This window comes from Xenopus laevis, chromosome 4L (assembly GCF_017654675.1).
Source record: "Xenopus laevis strain J_2021 chromosome 4L, Xenopus_laevis_v10.1, whole genome shotgun sequence".
Lineage (NCBI taxonomy): Eukaryota > Metazoa > Chordata > Amphibia > Anura > Pipidae > Xenopus > Xenopus laevis.
Window position 1 is genome coordinate 9,797,634 of NC_054377.1, and position 15,286 is coordinate 9,812,919.

At 39.4% G+C, this 15,286-nt stretch overlaps 1 protein-coding gene across 7 annotated transcripts in view; it reads left to right on the top strand.

The window, feature by feature from the left end:
- The window catches only part of phf21a.L (PHD finger protein 21A L homeolog), a 100,345-nt gene that overhangs the window by 3,519 nt on the left and 81,540 nt on the right, over positions 1 to 15,286 (top strand). For 6 of the 7 annotated variants that reach the window (XM_041589811.1, XM_041589809.1, XM_041589810.1 and 3 more), the window contains exon 2: positions 9,277 to 9,279. The exons of the other annotated variant lie outside the window; for it this stretch is intronic. The gene's annotated coding sequence lies outside the window, so the exon portion shown is untranslated. The remainder of the gene's footprint in view (positions 1 to 9,276; positions 9,280 to 15,286) is intronic. 7 annotated transcript variants of the gene reach the window in all.

Below are 15,286 nucleotides of genomic sequence, written 5' to 3' on the forward strand. Positions count from 1 at the left end.
GTATTAAGTGTGTAACGATTTACCCGATAACTGCTTTGACAAAACAGAATGCAGTGCTAAATCATTTGTATTTATGAAACGGTGTAGTAATTCTATATGAATGTTGAGTTGTGGAGTAAAAAAAAAGTTAACAATTAAAGGAAAACTATACTCCCCCAAACAATGTAGGTCTCTATAAAAAGATATTGCATAAAACCGCTCATATGTAAAACACTGCTTCATGTAAACAAACCATTATCATAATAATATACTTTTCTAATAGTATGTGCCATTGGGTAATCATAAATAGAAAATTGCCATTTTAAAAAAATAAGGGCCGTCCCCCTGGGATCATATGATTCACGGTGCACACAAACACTACTTGTTAGGTCACATGAGCCAATTAACAGACAGAGTTCTGTCTTTTGCTTCCACACTTCTGTCTGTAAAGGTGGCCATACACGGGCCGATAAAAGCTGCCGACAGACCGTGTCGGCAGCTTATTGGCCCGTGTATGGGGGCCCCCGACGGGCTTCCCCGATCGAGATCTGGCCGAAAGTCGGCCAGATCTCGATCGGATGGGTTTAAAAATCCCGTCGGATCGCGGCCGCATCTGTTCGTTGATGCGGTCCCGCGATCCGACCGCCCGTTTGAGAATGCTAGACCCTAGGGCCCAACGATCGGATCTGCCCGATATTGCCCACCTCAAGGTGGGCATATCGGAGGGAGATCCGCTCGTTTGGCGACATCGCCAAACGAGCGGATCTATCCATGTATGGGGACCTTTAGGCTTGTGACACATGGGCAGATTCGGGGAGATTTAATCGCCTCTTCTTCTGGTAGACAATCTCCCCAAACAGCCTTCGATTGTCTTCCTGTCCGCTGTAATGAAAAGTCGCCTTCACTAAAGCACACGCGGTGCTTCGTTTTCCGAAGTCGTCCAAAGTTGTTTGTGTGACGCCAACACAATATTTCAGTGATTGTGGCAAACCATTACAATCAGTGGAGCAATATGAGGAGACTGGAGGTCGGAAAGGACCTCGAAAACCTGTGTCATCAAATGGTATAGGCATGGACGATACTGGGTTTGGTGGAGGGGAGCCCTGAAATTATTTACTGTTTGGAGGGCACAGTTTGAAATGGTGTTATAGTTAGTGAGGCTGTGTGTATGTGTTTAGTACTGTGTTTCTGACAAACACACACACTGTGGCAGTGGGCCTTAAAGGAGAACGAAAGGCAAATTACACTTAGGGGCACATTAACTTAGCTCGAGTGAAGGATTAGAAGGAAAAATACTTCGAATTTCGAAGTATTTTTTTGGCTACTTCGACCATCGAATTGGCTACTTCGACCTTCGACTATGAGACGAACGATTCAAACTAAAAATCGTTCGACTATTCGACCAGTACTGTCTCTTTAAAAACTTCTACCAACTTCTTACAGCTACAGAAATCTGCACAGGCCCGGGGTAGTGGGTGCCTAAAGTTAGGCACCCCCAGTGTAAATTGCCTTTCCGTCTCTTTTAAAAACTTTGAGCGGTGAGATACATTGTACTAAAGTTATTCAGGCTTGGGTTTGTGGGAGACACTGAGTTACTAAGATTGGCACAAACAAACACACAACCTCAGTAAGTAGGGTGCAGCAAGTTAGTTCATTGACATAAGGTGTCCGTCCATACACGGGTGTACTATGATTACTTTAGACTTTCTTAGTTCATGTTTGCGTTCTTAGCAGTGTTTATTATTATTATTATTATTATTTATTAATATTTATTATTTAGTTAAATGTATACAATGCAGTTAGAATAAATCTTGTGCACATTGGTTGCTCTTTAAGGATACAATATATGTATGTATATATATATATATATATATATATATATATATATATATATATATATATATATATATATATATATATATATACCTCCTGTTGTAAATTATGGTGATATTAAAGGTTTGCATTCCGTGACATGTATACAAGCATAATACATGAGTGATACTCAGAGTTCCCTGTATAATTCAGCCTGCAGCCTTGTGCCTTTATATGGTCACAGAACCCCTCAGTGACTTCTAATATCCTTATCATTTACAGTAGGGGGTACATTATCCCTTATAATACATGAGTGATACTCAGAGTTCCCTGTATAACTCAGCCTGCAGCCTTGTGCCTTTATATGGTCACAGAACCCCTCAGTGACTTCTAATATCCTTATCATTTACAGTAGGGGGGTACATTATCCCTTATAATACATGAGTGATACTCAGAGTTCCCTGTATGACTCAGCCTGCAGCCTTGTGCCTTTATATGGTCAAAGAACAACCCCTCAGTGACTTCTAATATCCTTATCATTTACAGTAGGGGGTACATTATCCCTTATAATACATGAGTGATACTCAGAGTTCCCTGTATGACTCAGCCTGCAGCCTTGTGCCTTTATATGGTCAAAGAACAACCCCTCAGTGACTTCTAATATCCTTATCATTTACAGTAGGGGGTACATTATCCCTTATAATACATGAGTGATACTCAGAGTTCCCTGTATAACTCAGCCTGCAGCCTTGTGCCTTTATATGGTCAAAGAACAACCCCTCAGTGACTTCTAATATCCTTATCATTTACAGTAGGGGGTACATTATCCCTTATAATACATGAGTGATACTCAGAGTTCCCTGTATAACTCAGCCTGCAGCCTTGTGCCTTTATATGGTCACAGAACAACCCCTCAGTGACTTCTAATATCCTTATGATTTACAGTAGGGGGTACATTATCCCTTATAATACATGAGTGATACTCAGAGTTCCCTGTATAACTCAGCCTGCAGCCTTGTGCCTTTATATGGTCACAGAACAACCCCTCAGTGACTTCTAATATCCTTATGATTTACAGTAGGGGATACATTATCCCTTATAATATGTTTGCTGGTGCTTGCAGGAGATGTTTAAAGGTACTGTCATGAGAAAAAATTATTTTTTCAAAAGAGCAAACTGATTTTCTTTTTATATTTAATTTTAAAATCTGACATGGGACTAAACATATTGCCAGTTTCCCAGCTGCCCCCAGTCATGTGACTTGTGCTCTGATAAACTTCAGTCACTCTTTACTGCTGTACTGCAAGTTGGAGTGATATCACCCCCCCAGCAGCCTAACAACAGAACAATGGGAAGGTAACCACATAACAGCTCCCTAACACAAGATAACAGCTGCCTGGTAGATCTAAGAACAACACTCAATAGTAAAATCCAGGTCCCACTGAGACACATTCAGTTACATTGAGTAGGAGAAATAACAGCCTGTCAGAAAGCAGTTCCATCCTAAAGTGCTGACTCTTTCTGAAAGCACATGACCAGACAAAATATCTGGAGATGCACCTACACACCAATATTACAACTAAAAAATACACTTGCTGGTTCAGGAATGAAATTTTATATTGTAGAGTGAATTATTTGCAGTGTAAACGGTGTCATTTAGAAACAAAGAGTACATCATAAAAATCATGACTAAATCCCTTTAATTCAATCACACCTATAAATGTCAATGTAGGAACTGTTTTTTTAAACTCCTTTAAATTCTGATATACTCTAAATTTGATTGGGGGGTTATTTTGTAAAAAATTTGAATATTTAAACCTCACACAAATTTTACCCACTTGAAAACTCGAATCGAATTCAGCTTTTTTCTCAGAAAACAAACTCAAACGTCAGGAAGGCGAGTAACATGTCCAAATTGATGCCTGGACCTCTCCCATTGACTTATACATGAAGTTTTTAGGTGGCGATTAGTCAAATTCGAGTTTTTAAAGGGCCAGAGTATGATAAATCTGGAAATTCAAATTAAAACTCGGATCGAGTTTGGACAATTCGAATTTGAGAGTTTTGACCATAAAAATTATTTAGATTTTTCAATTCTGCCCCCACGTGTTTTTAGGGCTCCCCAACCCTATAAGCAGTTGCTGATCCTGGAAATAGTCGTTATTAATTGGCAGGGGGCAGAGGTCCTGCACAAAATAACAAAGAAGCAACAACATTTTGTTTAACCGTGAAGTATGCGTCTCCACAGTCGTCCTGTGTGTGTTTAATTAATGTTGAACTTGGTAGGGATAATTTACTTAACATATGGTGAGTAACTGTAAAGCAATTACCAGAGATATCGCTTGTCTGTCATGATTGTATTATTCTATCTGTGCTAAAGTGTGTTACATCTCTCCAGTGTAAAACAAAGGCAGTTAGAAACTGCAAAGGTGATCGCTTATTTATTTATTTTTTTTCTAATTTCAAAATGAATATTCCAAAATGTCATATTTATCACCGTAATTAACGGCCGTTGCACGCCGGCCATTTTTGTTTTGTGTGTGTGTGTTGTAGCTGCAGTTGTGAGTGCCCCTAATTGTATTTTAGTTTTTCCTGGTCGTCCCTATAAACGCTCGGATCTGTGTGTTATCGTAGTCCTACAATGTATTTGGTTTGATTTGTTCAGCATGTGTCACTTCCTGTTTTATACACTTGCGCCTGCCCCACCCCTTTTGTGATGTCATCGACGGGGTGGGTCGGTGCGGGTCTATTAAACTAAACTAAATCGGTGTGTAGTATAAAACTGCGTGTTGTGTAGGCAGTGCATATGTATTTTATTATTGTTACAGGTCACAAAACATTGTGCTCATACCTCCCAACATTTTGGAAATAGAAAGAGGGACAAAAAGATTTGCGGCGCTGACCACTCCCATTTTGGTGTCCACACCCCCTAATTGCCTCATTCGTTTTACAAAATTTGGCAGGTTATGAGAGTTTGAACACATTCCTGTGTTTTTGTTCAGTTATTACTGTTTTGCTAATGAAGATAAATTGCCCTTTAACCTGCAAGTCACAGTTTCCCCAATAGACCTGCTTATCTTAAATTGTTACAATTGTTTCTTTGCTTATCTTAAATTGTTACAAATGTATCTAAAGTGCACCTGACACACATTCTGAACTTTCTGCCAAAAGCCAATTCAGTTTTAGAAACTTTGATCTTATGCATTGATGTCCAGAAAAAGATACAAAGAGAAAGTCAGGACAATTCAGGACTGCGGGTTGAGCTGTCAAAATCTGGACTGTCCCGCGAAAAACGGGACAGTTGAGGGGTATGTTGGGCTTGTGCAAATTAACTGAAAAGTGTGTGAATATTTGTTTAAATGAGGGATCCACCGAACCCAGGATTCGGTTTGTGCTTCGGCTAGGATTTGGCCTTTTTCAGCAGGATTCAGATTTGGCCGAATCCTTGTTCCTGGCCATACAGAATCCTAATTTGCATATTCAAATTTGGAGCGGGAAGGGAAAGGGGGGGGAAATCGTATGCAAATTAGGTTCGGTATTCGGCCGAATCTTTCATGAAGCATTCTGCGATTCGGCCAAATCCCAAGTAGTGGATTCAGTGCATCCATACTTTGTTTTGCCTCCAATAAGGATTAATTATAACTTAAGTAACTTAATATATGATAATACATATTATATCTTAACTAACTCTTAAATAATAATTCATTGCATTGTTCACACAAATAATGCTTGCCTATCTATCTATCTATCTATCTATCTATCTATCTATCTATCTCATCTCTTTATCATCTCTTTATCATCTATCTATCTAATCATCTATTTATCATCTATTTATCTATCTATCTATCTATCTATCTATCTATCTATCTATCTATCTATCTATCTATCTATCATCTATCTATCATCTATCCATCTATCTAATTATCTATCTATCTATCATCTATCTATCTATCTATCTATCTATGCATCTAATTATCTATCTATCCATCTAATTATCTATCTATCTATCTATCTATCTATCTATCTATCTATCTATCTATCTATCTATCTATCTATCTATCTATCTATTTTCCTTATTTCATCAAGCTGCATTTCTATTTTTCTATTTGAAATATTCAAATATTGCTAGGACCGCACTAGTAAGACTAAGGTCATCAAGCAACTTGCAGTTTCACACACATTTGGTTTGACAAAAATGTAATTGCATTTCTCATTTTTTCAATTACTTACAGTACACCTTTTTGCTAAGATGTCACACTGTAATGGTTTTTTTAAAAGATCAATATATATTTAATTTCTGTTTTGGAATTACATTCAAGGATTGGTTTCTGTATTCTGTATACATGTGTGTGTGTTTGTGTGTGTGTGTATATATATATATATATATATATATATATATATATATATATATATATAGTGAGGCTACATGTGTGAAATGTACACACACAGAATACATGTTTATACTTTGAGACTAAGGGATTTATTTTCTAAACTCAAATTTATTTCCTATTTTATTTTAAAAAAATCAAACCACGACCGAACTCCCATGCCCGATTTGACCTTCTTTATTAATAGAAAAACACAAATTAATTGGCTTGGGAAAAAAACAGATGAAATAGTGAAAAAACCCGAATCCGTTTTTTCAGACTTTTCCCCCTGAATTGCTAAATTTTTTTTGTCTGAAGAGCCCTGAATTTTTGGGTTTTTTGAACAAACCACAAATTGAGATTGGTGCTTCTTCCATTGACTTATACAGGGCCTTGACAGGTCTGAGATGGCGGATTTTTTGGATCCGGGCTTTTTTAGCAGCATTGGGGTACAATAAATCGAGTTTTTTTTTTTGTTTTTTTCTCCATGAAAAATTCCAGTTTTTGCCCCAAAAAGCCCGACCAGATAAATTCCAGGTTTAGTAAATAACCCCTTAAAGGACAAGGAAAGTTAAACTAAAGAAGTAGCTAAAAATGTTGTACATGATGTTTTGTGCTTCTGTACCAGCCCAAGGCAACCACAGCCCTTTAGCAGTAAAGATCTGTGTCTCCAAAGATGCCCCAGTAGCTCCCCATCTTCTTTTCTGCTGATTCACTGCACATGCTCTGTACTGCTGTCACTTACTGAGCTTAGGGACCCACTCACAATATACAGTACACATAGAATAGAAATGTCACAATATAAGGCTGATTAGTAATTAATACAGATAATTACTACATGGCAGCACAGAAACCAGTGCAATTAGCATCAGAATTGAATAATCAGCAAACCTGTAGCATCAGCTTATATTACAGCCAGGGAAGGTGATTTTCTGCTGGATAATTAGTGACGAGCCCTAAGCTTAGCTTCTCAACAGCCAATCAGAGCCCACTGAGCATGTGAGTGTCACAGACACTTTCCAAGATGGTGACCCCCTGTGACAAGTTTGAAGTCCTGGATCATTGCTGCTATTCACAAGCTGAAACTTTAGCCTCGTGCAATAAGTTCACTATATCAAATATGGCATTTTTAGCCCTATTCGTTTTTAGGGTTTAGTTCTCCTTTAAGTAGTGCAGTTCTCTCTTGTTCCCTTCATAGTAGATTCTCTCATTTTTATCCGTGCCCGATTCCTACAATACTTTGTGCATTTTAAAGCCATGACACGGCCGATCCATCTAGTTGCACCTGTCTCGTTCATATTGTGTGCTCCTTATCCCGTCCTCCTGCAAAGGCCGTTATTGTCTTCACGTGGCTTTTCTGTAAGCACAGCTGCCATACCAGCACTAAGCAAAGTGCGCGCCACACTCTTTCCCCACCCCCTTGCACTTTACAGGGGTTTGAAGAGGACACAGTTTGCACTGCTGGGGGAGAGACTTGTGTTTTCAGAGCCTTTGTTCCAGAGAGGGCCTGCCTTTCCCCCTGCTTTCTTTATAGCAACTTATAAAGGATGCTGCTGCCTTTTGTGAGACCGAAATCTATTAGAATAGAGATTTTTTTTTTTGTTCTCTGCATCACATTTGTTGATTTTGGGCCCTTTTTTTTTTTTTTAAGACTAAAGTGGAGAGAGTGTTGGTTTACTTACGGATTGTTTACTTCAGCAGAGGTGGAAATATATATATATATATATATATATATATATATATATATATATATATATATATATATATATATATTCTTTTATTGTGTTCCCTGAATCATATGCTTTATCATTAAACTAACAGGCAACTTTATGTACACGGCAAAGCTTTACAAAGTGTTATCGATGTATTTGTGTACACTCCGACCCCGATGGTGTTAGAAAAGACAGATGGCAGGGGAGTTTTTTCCGGGACTTATTTAATAACTGAACTATATATAGGGAATAAAGTACTTCCTATTGTTAAATATAAGGATATGGGTATGGGACCTGTTATCCAGAATGCTCGGGACCTGGGGTTTTCCGGATAACGGATGGATCTTTATCCCTTAAAGGAGAAACAAACCCGTAACATAAAAAAACCCTACCCTTTGTAAACCCTCCTCCCCCCCCCAGCCTAGGTGGTACCTGGGGCAAATGCCCCTAACTTTTTACTTACGCCTCGGTGCATATTCTATCCCCCGCAGTTCACGTCAGCCATCTTCTTTTCTTCGTTAAACTTCCGACGCAGACCATCATTTTCGGCACATGCGCAGTTGGAGTAATTTTCCAGTCCCAAACAACTGCGCATGCGCCAAAAGTCACAACATTTTTCAGAAATTTTCGCGACTTTCGTTACGGGTTTGTTTCTCCTTTAAGTCTAGTAGAAAATCATGTAAACATTAAATAAACCCAACAGGCTGGTTTTGCTTCCAATAAGGATTCATCATAATTAGTTTGGATCAAGTACAAGCTACTGTTTTTTATTGTTACACATTAACAAATTTGTTACAAATTTTGGATTATTTGGATAAAATGGAGTCTATACGAGACAGCCTTTCCGTCATTCGGAGCTTTCTGGACAATGGGTTTCAGGATAAGGGATCCTATAACTGTATTATAAGATACAGAGGAGTTTCATGACCATGTAAAAGCACAAGTGTTTATACAGGTTATGGAACTCCGAGGTTACTTCTAATATCCTCCTATTTTGCAACAGGGGGTACTTTATTTATTATAATACACAAGTTTAGTGAGTCAAGTGACAGAAATGACTAAGCTCAACTTGCTGATGCGGTCCTCAAAAGCAAGGGAAAATCAAACCTACCTGATTGATCATTGATCTAACGATTTTTGGCCAGATACCTAACGAATACCTCCCAACGGGTGTCATTTTTCGCGGGAAAGTCCCAAATTTGACAGCTCAGCCCGCAGTCCCGGATTGTTACTGAAATGTCCCGACTTTCTCTTTGATCTACTGCACTGAACAGCCAGAAAAAGAAACAAAGTTTCTAACTTAATTGGCTTTTGGCAGAGAGCCCAGAATATGTGGCAGGTGCACTTAGATACATTTGTAACAATTTAAGATCAGCAAAGAAACAATTCTAACAATTTCAGATAAGCAGGTCTCCTGGGGAAACTGGGACTTGCAGCTTAAAGGGCAATTCACCTTCATTAGCAGAACTGTAATACCATAAAAACCACAGAAATGTGTTCAAACTTTCATAAACTGCCAAATTTTGCAAAATGAACATGGTAATTAGGGGGTGTGACCACTAAAACGGGCGTGGCCACCTTAACTCTTTATTTGCTTTTTTTAGGGTAAGGTCACACTGGGAGATTTGGGAAGACTTGGTCGCCCGGTGACTAATCACCTCTTCTTTTGGGCGACTAATCTCCCCAAACTGCTTCCCCCTGTCTTCCGACTGCTAGAATGAAAAATCTCCTGCGGGATGGCACTCGCGGTGCTTCGTTTTCCGAGGTCGCCCGAAGTTGCCTCATGAGGAAACTTCGGAAAACGAAGCGGCGCGTGTGAATTGCCGCAGGTGATTTTCATTTTAGTCGGTGGAGGGCAGGGGGAAGGCAGTTCGGGGAGATTGTCACCCCGAAGAATCTTATCATATGTTGTAATAAGATTAAATGGGTTGTTCACCTCTGAGATAACTTTTAGTATGATGTAGAGAGGGATATTCTGAGACAATTTGCAATTGGTTTTCATTTTTTATTATTTGTGTCTTTTTTTTAGTTATTTAGCTTTTTATTCATCAGCTCTTCAATTTGCATTTTAAGCAATCTGGTTGCTAGGGAGCAAATTCCCCTAGCAACCATGCACTGATTTGAATAAGAGACTGGAATATGAATAGGAGAGGCCTGAATAGAAAGATCAGGAATACCAAGTAGCAATATATTTGTAGCCTTACAGAGGATTTGTTTTTTAGAAGGGGGTCAGCGACACCCATTTGAAAGCTGCAAAGAGTCAGAAGAAAAAGACACATCACTATAAAACTATAAAAAAATAAATAATGAAAACAAATTGAAAAGTTGCTTAGCTTTGGTCCTTCTATAACATACTAAAAGTTGTCTTAAAGGTGAACCACCCCTTTACATGGCAAATTTTAAAAAAATTGTATTCCTGCAGCTTTGGGTGGTTCACATTTAAAGGACCAGTAACATAAACATTTTGCATGCGCTCCTCTTCAGAAACGGCGACAGGGCGACGATCCATTGTGCGGTGCTTGATTTCGAGCACCACACGATGGATCGTCGCCCTGTCGCCGTTTCTGAAGAGGAGCGCAATTGTCAGTGTTTTTTATTTTTTTTTCGTTACAAATAAACTTTTTTTTTTAAAAAAAATTTATGTTACTGGTCCTTTAACTTAACTTTTAGTATGTTACAGAATGGCCAATTCTAAGCAAGGGATAGGGTTTTTTGTTCAGGGGAAAAATACAATTTATGAAATATATGTTACTTTTATTTTTGCTACATATTTAACCAGTTGTTTGCCTGTGATTTGTTTCATGTCGGTGACCTGAATATCAGGAATAATCGTATTAAAGTTCCCATAGATATTTGCAGACCTGTAGGTGACCCGGCACCAGCGTTAGACTGGGGGCCCCCCAGCTGCAAAGTCCTCTCTGCACCCCCCCATACATTTAGGGGTGTATTTATCAAGGGTCTAATTTCAAATTGAAAAAATGTCGAAATTCAAATTCAAAAAGACCATCCGAAATTAAGTCGAAGTTTTTTTTTGAATAGGTCCGTTTTTGAACGGATAGGTCCGTATTTGGCCGAATTCGAATCGTACGAATCGAAGGAATAGCACATTCGATCTAATTTGTTTCAAAGTTTTTCCCAAAAAACTTTGATTTTTCAAAGTACACCAGTTGACTCCAAATGGGTTCTAGGAGGTCCCCCACAGGCTAAAACAGCAATTCAGCAGGTTTTAGATGGCGAATGGTCGAAGTCGAATTTTTAAAGAGACAGTACATGATAAATTTCGATATTCTAATTTTTTAATTTTTTTCAAGTTTGAATTGAATTTGGACTATTCCCTAGTCGAAGTACACAAAAAAATAGCTCGAAATTCGAAAACTCACCTCGACCCTTGATAAATCTGTCCCTTAGTATGTTGCATAATGGCCAATTCTAAGCAAGGGATAGGGTTTTTTTGTTCTGGAAAAATACAATTTATGGAATGTATGTCACTTTTATTTTTGCTACATGTTTAACCAGTTGTTTGCCTGTGATTTGTTTCATGTCGGTGACCTGAATATCAGGAATCATAGTATTAAAGTTCCCATAGATATTTGCAGACATGTAGGTGACCCGGCACCCGTGCTGGACTGGGGGGCCCCCAGCTGCAAAGTCTGCCCTCCCCCCATACATTTAGAGGGCCTTTCTCACAAGAGCTTACAATCTAAAGGCTGAACGAGAGCTCTCTCATGACTACAGACGTGTTTGCTTTGCCCAGCGGTGTAAAATGTATCATTATGTAAATGACACTTGTTCAGCAGTAAAAATGTGCCATATGGAGGCTAGCGATGATGTGCGTAAAATGTGTCACGTTCAGTTATTCGGAGTTACGTGGCATGCCTTACTCTTGATTCACAATTTAGGAATATTAAGACAGGCATGACGTTGTTTGTATTGCTATTTACAAAATTCTGTTGCAGTTGGCAGTTTGTCTGCTTCAGCGGCTAGCCCTCTTCCCTTAATACACCCCGTTTTATTATCTCTATTTACATATTATACGGTGTTGTTTAAATGTTTAAATGTGGCTTTTTTCCTTCCTTTTCTCGGCAATCAATGGCTTGTGCAAATCTAAGCGATTTTGATCAGTTATTTGGCCGCCACTTACCTGACTGACTAAAATGACATTTAATGTTCTGTGACACTCGCATCTGGCCTATGGCTCTTTTTTTAATGGACTAAGCAGTATCAGGAGCGGCTAGAAAACTCTGGAATAACCACTTGTCATTTGGCTCTGTACTAGGGATGCAGCGAGTCCACTATTTTGGATTCGGACGAACCCCCGAATGCTTCACAAAAGATTCAGCTGAATATCTGAATCCTAATTTGCATATGGGAAGGGGAGAACATTTTTTACTTCCTTGTTTTGTGACAAAACGAACATGTGATTTCCCTCCCCGTCCCTAATTTGCATCTACAAATTAGGATTCGGTTTGGCCGGGCAGAAGGATTCGGCCGAATCCAAATCCTGCTGAAAAAGACCGAATCCCAAACCAATTCTGGATTCAATGTATCCCTACTCTGTACTGCAAGACTCCATGCTGGTATTAGAAAAACTGCTTCATGCAAGGGTGCCCCGACTTTACAGATGTAGGGTGTACTTTTGTTAAAAGGTCTTCCACCTTAAAGGGGTTGTTCACCTTTAAATTAACTTTTAGTATGCCATAGATAGTGATATTCTGAGACAATTTGCAATTGGTTTTTATTTTTTTATTATGTAAGGATTTTGAGTTACTTAGCTTTTTATTCACCAGCTTTCCAGTTTGCACTTTCAGTAATCTGGTTGCTAGGGTCCAAACTCCCCTAGCAACCATGCATTGATTTGAATAAGAGACTGGAATATGAATAGGAAAGGCCTGAATAGAAAGATGAGTAATAAAAAGTAGCAATAACAACACATTTATAGCCTTAAGGTGGCCATAGACGCAAAGATCCTATCGGACAATTTTCGGACCGTGTGTGGAGAGTCCCGACATTTTTCGTCCGGCGGAGATCGGTCGTTTGGTCTATCGGACTGGTTTGATTTTGTCCCGACCGATCCCGCTGGAGCCCATTGTGCTCTCATCGTAATCTGATCGTTCGGCCATAGGGCCTAACATTCAGATTACCCCCTATATAGCCATGCCCGTTAGTGGCATATCGGGGAAAGATCGGCTCGTTTGGCGATGTCGCCAAACGAGCGGATCTTTTCGTCTATGGCCACCTTTACAGAGCATTTGTTTTTTAGATGCGGTCAGTTAGAAAGCTGCAAAGAGAAGAAAAAGACAAACTATAAAAACTATAAAACTATAAAAATAAATAAATAATGAAGACCAATTGAAAAGTTGCTTAGAATTAGCCATTCCATATCATACTAAAAGTTAACCTTAAAGGCGAACCACCCCTTTAAGCAAGTACACTGCCATGGAAAATGTACATGTATAGGAGAAACCCGTTACCCAGAAAGCAATGTTTATCAAAGAGTGAAGTTAGAGATCACCGCAGTCCTCTAGAGTGAAATTCCACCTCTCTTCAAAGGATGAGTGAACGTTCATCCTTTGATAAATACAGCAGTTCAGTATAAAAAAAACTGGGTAAATAGGCTGTGCACAATTAAAAATGTTTCTAATATAGTTAGTTAGGCAAAAATGTAATGTATAAAGGCTGGAGTGACTGGATGTCTAATATAATAGCCAGAACACTACTTCCTGCTTTGCAGCTCTTTTGGTTTCCACTGATTGGTTACCAGGCAGTAATCAATCAGTGACAATTAGGCAGTAACCAATCAGTGACTTGAGGGGGTGCCACATGGGTCATAACTGTTGCTTTTGAATCTGAGCTGAATGCTGAGGATCAATTGTAAACTCACTGAACAGTTATGTCCCATGAGCCCCCCTTACAGGGCTGGAATTACACATCGGCACCCCTACACCCGCTGTCGTTTGTCTCCCCATCTCTCCCTTTTATTCGATCAAATTTTCATCATTGGGACTGGAGCTATGGGAATTGGTGCACAGGAGATTTAAAAATCTATTGTATCATCCCCAGTGTCTCTGAATCAATGTGGGTGTGCTTGGGCAGCATGCCGCCCCCCCCAAAATCTTGCCGGCCTGGGACTTGGTGGCTTCCTCACAAATCCGGGCCTGCCCCCTTATAGTCACTGACTAACTCAGAGTTAGAGAGCTGCAAAGCAGGAAGTAGTGTTCTGGCTATTATGTTACACATCCAATCACTACAGCCTTTATACATTACATTTTTGACTAACTAACTATATTAGAAACATTATTTATTTTGCACAGCCTATCTATTTAGTTTTTATATTTTGCACTGAACTGTTCCTTTAATGGAGGCAAAACAATCCCATTGAGCTCTTGTAAAGTGAGCCCTAAGGGGTGTGACTTTGCTCCCTGTAGTGTTGCACTTAAATTTACAGCCCCCCACTTCCAAGTCCATTGTTTTTAATAATCTGAATAGCAAGTCGGAGGCCGTTTTGATTTATATTCCGCCAATCCTGGTGATCAGATGGTTGGAAATGAATAGGAGCAGCAGCTCTGTAGTTATTTGGGGGGGGGGGGGGGTCAGCCTAAATGAATGGAACAATGTTGTTTTATTTGTTTTGGGCCGACCCCCGCTTATGGCTGTTGTGAATAATGCTGATCTGCTGTGATCTGTGACCTAATACACACTCGGAGCATGATAAATCCTCTTAAAGGGATAGTGATGCTTTCTCTCATTTAGGGTAAGGCCACACTGGGCCTTTTGGGGAGATTTGGTCGCCTGGCGACTAATCGTCTCGTTTTTGCGGCGACCAGTCTCCCCAAACGCCAGAAATAAAGACTTTTTTTTCAATTATCTTTTAATTTTTTTATGGTTTTTCCCAAAATCTAAGTTTAAAGTTGAATTTTTCCTGTCTCTGGTGTTTGAGTCTGGCAGCTCAGTAATTCAGGTGCAGATTTGAACTGTTACAATTTTGCAACATTTAGGGGTATATTTATCAACGAGTGAAGTTAATAGTGAAGTTCCGCCACTAGAGTGAATTACGCCACTCTCCATTCATTTCCATGGGATTTTTATAGGCGTATTTATCAAAGGGTGAACTTTCACTTTCACCCATTGATAAATACGCCTTTCAAAATCCCATAGAAATGAATTGAGAGCTGCGGAATTTCACTCTAGTGGCGGAACTTCACTCTTTGATAAATGTACCCCTAAGTTGATCCATTTCTCAGCAGCATCTCTGGAGTATCAGCAACTATTCTATCAATTCTAACAGCTGCCTGTAATGAAACCCAGAGATTCTGCTCAGCAGGGACAAAGATAAGAAATGTATCAACTAAATGTATTAGTTTAGTAAAGCTGTAATGGGTCAGCGACCCCCCCCCCCTCCCAGAGCTGCTTTAGAAG